This window comes from Eleutherodactylus coqui, chromosome 1 (assembly GCF_035609145.1).
Source record: "Eleutherodactylus coqui strain aEleCoq1 chromosome 1, aEleCoq1.hap1, whole genome shotgun sequence".
NCBI classification, from domain to species: Eukaryota; Metazoa; Chordata; class Amphibia; order Anura; family Eleutherodactylidae; genus Eleutherodactylus; species Eleutherodactylus coqui.
Genome location: NC_089837.1, coordinates 241,632,177 through 241,639,711, shown reverse-complemented (window position 1 = coordinate 241,639,711; position 7,535 = coordinate 241,632,177).

Here is a 7,535-nt window from a genome sequence, read left to right as displayed (position 1 = left end):
AACTAAGGACTTCTTAATTTCTAGGTTAAGTATTATGTAGTATGAAATTTTGGAGAAATTATCAATTATTTTGAAGGCAGAAGGTAGAGAAGTGGCTGGGTTTGAAAGTGCAAGAATGACCGCAAAAATTCCTATTCTGTGCTCCTTTTCCTCTATTTTGATTCCGTTAATATTTTGCAAGAGTCTAATATGCATAGATCGTTTTGCATTAAGTACTAACAGGCACTAATTGCTATTAGTACTTTATCAGCTTCATTTGCATGCAAACGAGCTTCTGGAAGCTGTTGCAGAACTAAGCAGGAGGTCTAAACTCTGTAATTAGCTCCACTGTAATTTCTAGCTCCCTGTGGATAATTCAGCACCATGGACAGCACACTGTGCAGTCCTGCTTATCAGCTGTTCTGCCAACAGGGCTAACAGCTGAGACAAAGCCAACAGCTGTAATCAGCTCTCCCCCAGCAGAACACAGCTTGCGGTTATGCTTATCAGCTGTTCTGCCGAAGGATAGTTTTCAAGCAGAACTGAAAACCATCGTTCAGCAGAAAACTGAAAGATGGGTACATTTAGACACAACGATTATCGCTCAAAAGATGGCCTTTGAGCAAATTTTGAGCCATAATCGTTGTGTCTAAATGGGCCTTCAGAGCTGCTGTGACAGTTTGAAACATGTCAGATTGTCACACCATTGTATGTCCTTCCTGTTGGGATTTTAATATGTCTTAATAAAGCTGTGATTTTATGGATGCTGGATCCTATTTTTGCTGTCTTCTTCAATTGATTACGGTCAAGTGCATGCATCCTCACCAGCTGGTGAGCTGGTTTATTTTCCCTGTATGAATTGCTTAGGCATCCACTCTTGGGTGAGGATGACTAATATAGGCAGAGCAGGCATAGGATTGGAGGAAGAAGACTAGTGGGAGTGCACACTGAGCCTTCAAGAGAATGGAAGGAAGCAAGCAGAGGAAGAAGCAGCAGCATGACTGTGACCCATCACAGCTGCAGGAGCAGGTGAGCTACAGCAGACGTGTGACGTGATAGCATGCACTGACTGAATGAGAAAAGTCACACTGATAGATGAAGTGCTGACTTCCTGGGGTGACTGTGGTAATCGGCAGCCTTCTAAGTATAAAAATTACACCCCTAGATTCCATGGGATCTATCTTATAAGCAGCACAACTTAGTTTATGGTTCTGATAGGGTGTGACAGGTTCCCTTTAACCCTTTTACAACCCATGATGAAAATGTAGAGCTGACTGTTAATGCTCTATAATGTGCATTTTCACTATGGTGATCATGTGTGCAGTAAATCTGCCAAGCAGTAAGGCTCTTGCTTTTGGTAGTCCCATTACCCTGTGCTGGATTATATGTTACACATTTTTACAGTTTTCACCCACAAGATATACAACGGGGGGCAAGAGTGTACTACACCACCTAGCTTCTGATGTAACTGGAGTAATCAGTTTAACCCCTTAGATGATCTGGTCAATAAAAAACTATGAAAACTAAGTGGTTAGACACAAGAAAGGGGTTCCTTCTGTCACTCCATCTGCCTTCCCTGATGTGTTTATGGGATGTCAATTGATTGTGTAAGCAGAGCAACTGGTAAACAGAGCAACTCCGCCCACAGCTCCCTTGGTCTTTGTTTACAGTGGAAGTCAGGTGACCACAACAGGCAATCAGAGGCCACAGTGTCACCGTCCGTTCTTGGCATCAGTGCTCGCATCCTGGGTCCCATTATACTAGGAGTCCGGAGAGGCACTCTTTTTTTAATATGCTTGTGTGAAAATGGCCTTCGAGATGAAGTCAAAAATCTTTGTGATACTCATATTCCACTGACTGTGTCTAGCATGACCAGTGAAATGTAGTTCAGTACTGAATGTACTCTTTAATTTATCAGAGCAAATGAGTTCATAAATGAAAGCTCAGATATCCACACATGTACTTGTCAGCTAGTCGTGCGAGTCTGTTCTCTCATTATTGTAATATTAATTGCTTTCTGTTTTTCAATTTGCAGTATAATTTGGAAAATATGGTACATTTTTCTAGACTTAATGTTTAAATTACTGTGAGGATTAATTATAAGTAACAAGTAAAACATGAGCATTATATTATCTTTTGTTTTTTCCTATAAAAATTCAGTGAATCGTTGAATTAAGTTATGCAATATTTTCAATGCAGAATAGACTAGGAGGGAATTTATTAAATGATAAGTGTCGTCATGTCATATAAACGCAATAATTTGTGACTTTTATTGCCTCTCGCCATTTATGGTGGCGAGAAAAGTTGGTGGGGTCAAGCAGAATGGGTCTTGTCTCCATCAGTCTGACAGATTTGCTATTGCTTACAACAGCAATTGGCACACATTTTATACCTGCTCATAGTAGGCAAGCATTTCAGTTTCAATTAATATAAGGACAGCCAAAGATGCATCACATTTATTGTATTAGGAGGAATGTGCATAGATTTAGGACATTTTACTCCAACTAAGTATGGATTAAGAATGGGTTATGAAATGTCAGTCTTTAATAAATATTCTCCTAAATCTTTAATAAGAAATCATCATGTGAGTGGTAAACTTTCATATGTACCAATAGATGAGGTAAGGTAAAGTCCTCTCGTGCAAGCACCAAATCATGACTGACCCCTAAGTTGACATCACAAAATGACATTTTCTTGGGAAACTGTTTTTGTGGGGTGGTTTGCCATTGCTTCCCTATTATTGTTTTACATCTTCAACTTTTCATGGACAAATCAATTTTATGGTTTAAAGGTAATGTATCGTGTATTGATTTTTAGCTGTATTAATTAGATGCAAGCCTGTAGAAAAGAAATAGTTGGGAGATTTGCTAAGCTAAACTTGCCAGAATTCTGGCTCAATTTTTTATTAAATTTGGCTTATATGTCTTGCACCACATTAATTATGTTTGTCTTATCACAAATAAACCATAGCTTGGTGAGAGAGGTGTGTAGTTTAAATAGGACACTATGCATCCAAATTATGTCAAACTTTTTTTGCGCAAAATTTTGTTGCAAAATACGCTAACCATTAGGTGGTGTAAAATTACGCCTAAAGATGCACCAGATTTAATATCCATCAGGAGGTGTAGTAATAAATTTCACATATTTTTAGACTGTCATCTAATGTTCCATTTAGATGGAATGATAGTCGTCTAAATGACTGCACGAGTGCTGACGTAACCGCTAGGGTCGTTAGTACTCATGAAGAGCATTTAAACAGGCACTGCTGGATTGTGGGTTTCTTATTCAGCTAGGAGCAGTTACACTCAGGGAGAATCCCGCGATCATGAGAAGTCAGGAATAACGAGAATATTTTTTTTAAATTTATACAGGACGATTATTGTTCAATGTAGTTCGTTTGAGTGAATTTTGAGCGATAATCATCCTGTGTAAATGGCCCTTAAGTAGTACATTATGTAAATACTGGAACAGATAATATTCAGAACATATGAAGACAGAGTGGAATTTTATTTTGAATAAGGGGTTATGTTTTTCAGGTATCAAAGTAAAAGGAAATAATAAAGGAAAGTAATCATTGCCCATGGATACTTCCCACTATAAGGCCTCATGTCCACGGGGAAAATAAGAATTAAAATCCGCAGCGGATTTTAACTCTTCTCCTGCGCGCGGATCCGCACCCCATAGGGATGCATTGACCACCCGCGGGTAGATAAATACCCGCGGATCGTCAATAAAAGTGATTTAAAAAAAAATGGAGCATGAAAAAATCTGGACCATGCTCCATTTTCATGCGGGTCTCCCGCGGGGACGGCTCCCGCGGGCTTCTATTGAAGCCTATGGAAGCCTATGGAAGCCGTCCGGATTTAGGGAGACCTAAAATAGGAATTTAAAAGCATTTACTCACCCGCAGCGGGCCGGGAAGGTCTTCTCTTCCTCATGGCCGCATCTCCCTTGCTTCGGCTCGGCGGATGTGCCCAGCGCATGCGCGCGGCACGTCGACGACGTGCCGGTGACGTGCCGCCGGCGTGACGAATTCATCCGCCGGCCGAAGAAAGAAGATCTGGCCGCGACGCAGAGAAGAAACGGAGCGGATGGGAGGTGAGTTTATTGTCATTTATTCTTATTTTCAGCGCTCATGTCCGCGGGGCAGGAGGGACCCGCTACGGATTCTACATGTAGAATCCGTAGCGGATCTGATTTTCCCCGTGGACATGAGGCCTAAGTGTGCCAGACAGAAAAATCAGTCAAATACAAATGGCTTTTGAACCAAAATTTTCGGTCAACTGCCCTTAGGAAGTGTCCTGCAAGATTTTTAATACTTACAACAAATCATCAGTTTACAAGAAGTGTGTAGTCTAGAAAATAATTTCTGTCTGTCGGCTATTTTGATAAACTCATATCTTTAGTCGGAAAAAGATCTTCCAAGACTTAGAGTCCATTATAAAAAGAAAAAAAGGTTTGGTATGGTGTTAGCCAGTAGAGCAGTGTGTGATTGTTCTCAGTAAGAGAACATCATGTATTTGTGTTAGCCATTAAAAGGTATCATACCTACAAGATTACTTGGTTTCTCCCACTGAGAAAAATAGCACATTATAACACATTACAAAGTATACTTTGTTTATGCATGTACTGTATGACAAGTAGTGCATAAGGCTTAACTGAAATATAGGCATATAATATTGGCTATTGATTACAATGATTATTAGCAAAATCTAAAATAATTATTTTTCATTATCATCTTGCCCCATATGTATTTATGTAGTTTAGGTATTTTCTGTGCCTCAATTGACAAGGAAGTGTGACTTATCAAAAATGGGGTGAGAAAGGCGCATTACCTGAATGTCACACAGCCCTTCAAAATTGCAACAGATTTACATAAAAGTGTCTAAAGATGCACCAAATTTATCATCCAGCATGCGTCATTGTGATAAATTTCACTAAAGGAGGAGACTCCTAGCAAGCATGTTTGGTGGAACACTGTCCTATATTTGGCACTTTTTTAGACTATACAGTGTAAGTTTACACTGTCTAAAATTAGACAGGATTAGTAAAGCTGTATTACAATGACAAGAAACCATTACTTGCTTTATTGTCATCTCCTGTCTTCTATGTTTATTTTTTGGGCAGCTGTTATGCAACAGACCCACAACTGATCCATTTGAGTGTCGCTGCTTATAGCATATGCTATGTGTGTTTACATCCGTATTCCTTGTGTCAGGGCTCAAAAACAAGACTTCTTTCATTCCAGTCGGCAGCTCTCTCCACTAGGCTATTCAGTACTTGGACAAATCCTTTGCTGAAAACCTAGCTTTGTTCAGTATTTCCTACTTACCTAGTTCATGACTCCTGGTCCTGACCCTGCCCCGGTTCTTGATTGCACTTCCTATATAAGTCTAGCCCTGCCACTTTTTAAGTGCGTGATTATTGACCTCCTAGCCTGTAATCAAGCTCTACTGCTGCCTGCTCCTCTGCTACTACAACCATGACTACCTGCTAATGACCCAGCTTCTACGTGACTACGTTTCCTGCCTCATCCTCTGTACTGAAAACATGACCACCTGCTAAGGACCCAGCTTCCACTTGACTACGCTTCCTGTCTCATCCTCTATACTGCAATCATGACCACCTGCTAACAACTCGGCTTCCACTTGACTACGCTTCCTGCCTCATCCTCTGTAATGCAACCATGACCACCTGCTAATGACCCGGCTTCCACTTGACTACGCTTCCTGTCTCATCCTCTGTATTGCAACCGTGACCACCTGCTAACGACCTGGCTTTCTCCTGACTAATCTTCAGTCCAGCTTGGTTACTACACGTATGCTCCAATCCAGTGCCTGTAAGACCTTACACCTTGTTGCGTCTAGTATCTTGTTCCTAGCCTATCCCTGAGTTGTGATTCCTTGTATGTTTCTAATGTTTTGTTTCTAAGCTAGCTTTGTCTCTTATCCTTGTAGTTTACTCCTTTGGTTTTCTAATCCAGTCCTTTCCTATAGCCTTGTACTTTGCTTTCCCTATTTGTATTTCTATGAACTTGCTACTTTATTTCAGTCCAGTAATGTTGTAGGTACTTCTTTATTAGTAAAAACTTTTTAAGGGGTGGCCATATTAATATTAATAAATAATAATAATCTTTGTTTGTATAGCGCCAACTTATTATGCAGCGCTTTCAGGCATGGGATAAATGCAAAACAATACAACAATTACAATGTGAGGTATATTCAGTTTAAAACAAATGGGGTGGGGGGTGGTACAGGAGGTGCAAGGGGCGTGGGGAGGAGCAAGGCATGAGGAACACAGGCAATAGGGGATTTCATGTAGAATCAGTTATTAGAAGGCAAACGGGGTGGAGCGGTAAGGAGGTGCAGGGGTAGAGGTCGTATGCGATAGGCAGGGTGGAAGGTGTGGGAAGGGATAGGGAGGGGTGGGGGACTAGGTCAGGGGATTTTGTATGCTTCCCTGAAGAGGTGCATTTTTAAGGCACATCTGAAATTTCGTGCATTAGGAATTGTCCGGATGCCTTGGGGTAGAGTGTTCCAGAGGATGGGTGCTGCTCTGGTGAAGTCCTGGAGGCGAGCATGTGAGGTTTGTATTACAGGGGTGTTTAGTCTGAGTGTGTTACCGAATCGGAGTGAGCAGGCTGGGTGGTGTACTGACAGGAGGGAGGTGATGTATGGTGGCACGGTGCCATGCAGAGCTTTGTAGGTGAGGTTGAGGAGTTTAAATTGCAGAGGCGTCTGAGTATGGGCTGGATAGAAAAATGAGCCTAGCTGCTGCATTTAGTATGGATTGGAGTGGAGCGAGTCTGGTGCGGGGAAGGCCGATGAGTAGTGAGTTGCAGTAGTTAAGTCGGGAGTAGATCAGGGTGACCACAGGTGTCTTTAGCGTGTCCATGGTGAGGAACGGCCGTATTTCAGCAATATTTCTGAAGTGCATGGGGCATGTTTGGGCCAGAGATTGGATATGCGGGGTAAAGGAGAGGTCAGAGTCCAGTGTGACCCCAAGGCAACAGGCATGCTGTCTGGGGGTTATGATTGTGCCAGACACTGGAATGGAGATGTTGAGGGGAGGTCGGTTGGAAGGTGGAAAGATGAGAAGGTCAGTTTTAGAGAGGTTAAGTTTTAGAAAAAGGGAGGACATAGTGTTAGAGACAGTGGACAGGCAGTCAATAGATAGAGAAGAGAAGGGGACCAAGGACCAAGGCCTGTGGTACCCTAACAGTGAGAGGAAATGGAGAGGAGCTAGAACCAGCAAAGGAGACACTGAAAGAGCGATCAGAGTGGTAGGAGGAGAACCAGGAGAGAGTAGTGTCCTTTAGACCAATAGAGCGGAGCATAGTGAGAAGTAGGTCATGATCGACAGTGTCAAATGCAGCAGACAGGTCAAGAAGGATTAGTAGGAAGTAGTCACCTCTCGACTATGCCGTCATCAGGTCATTTGATACTATTGTGAGGGCAGTTTTGGTCGAGTGTAGAGAGCGGAAACCAGACCGGAGGGGGTTAAGGAATGAGTTGTCAGAGAGAAAATGTGTAAGGCATGAGTAGACCAGGCATTCT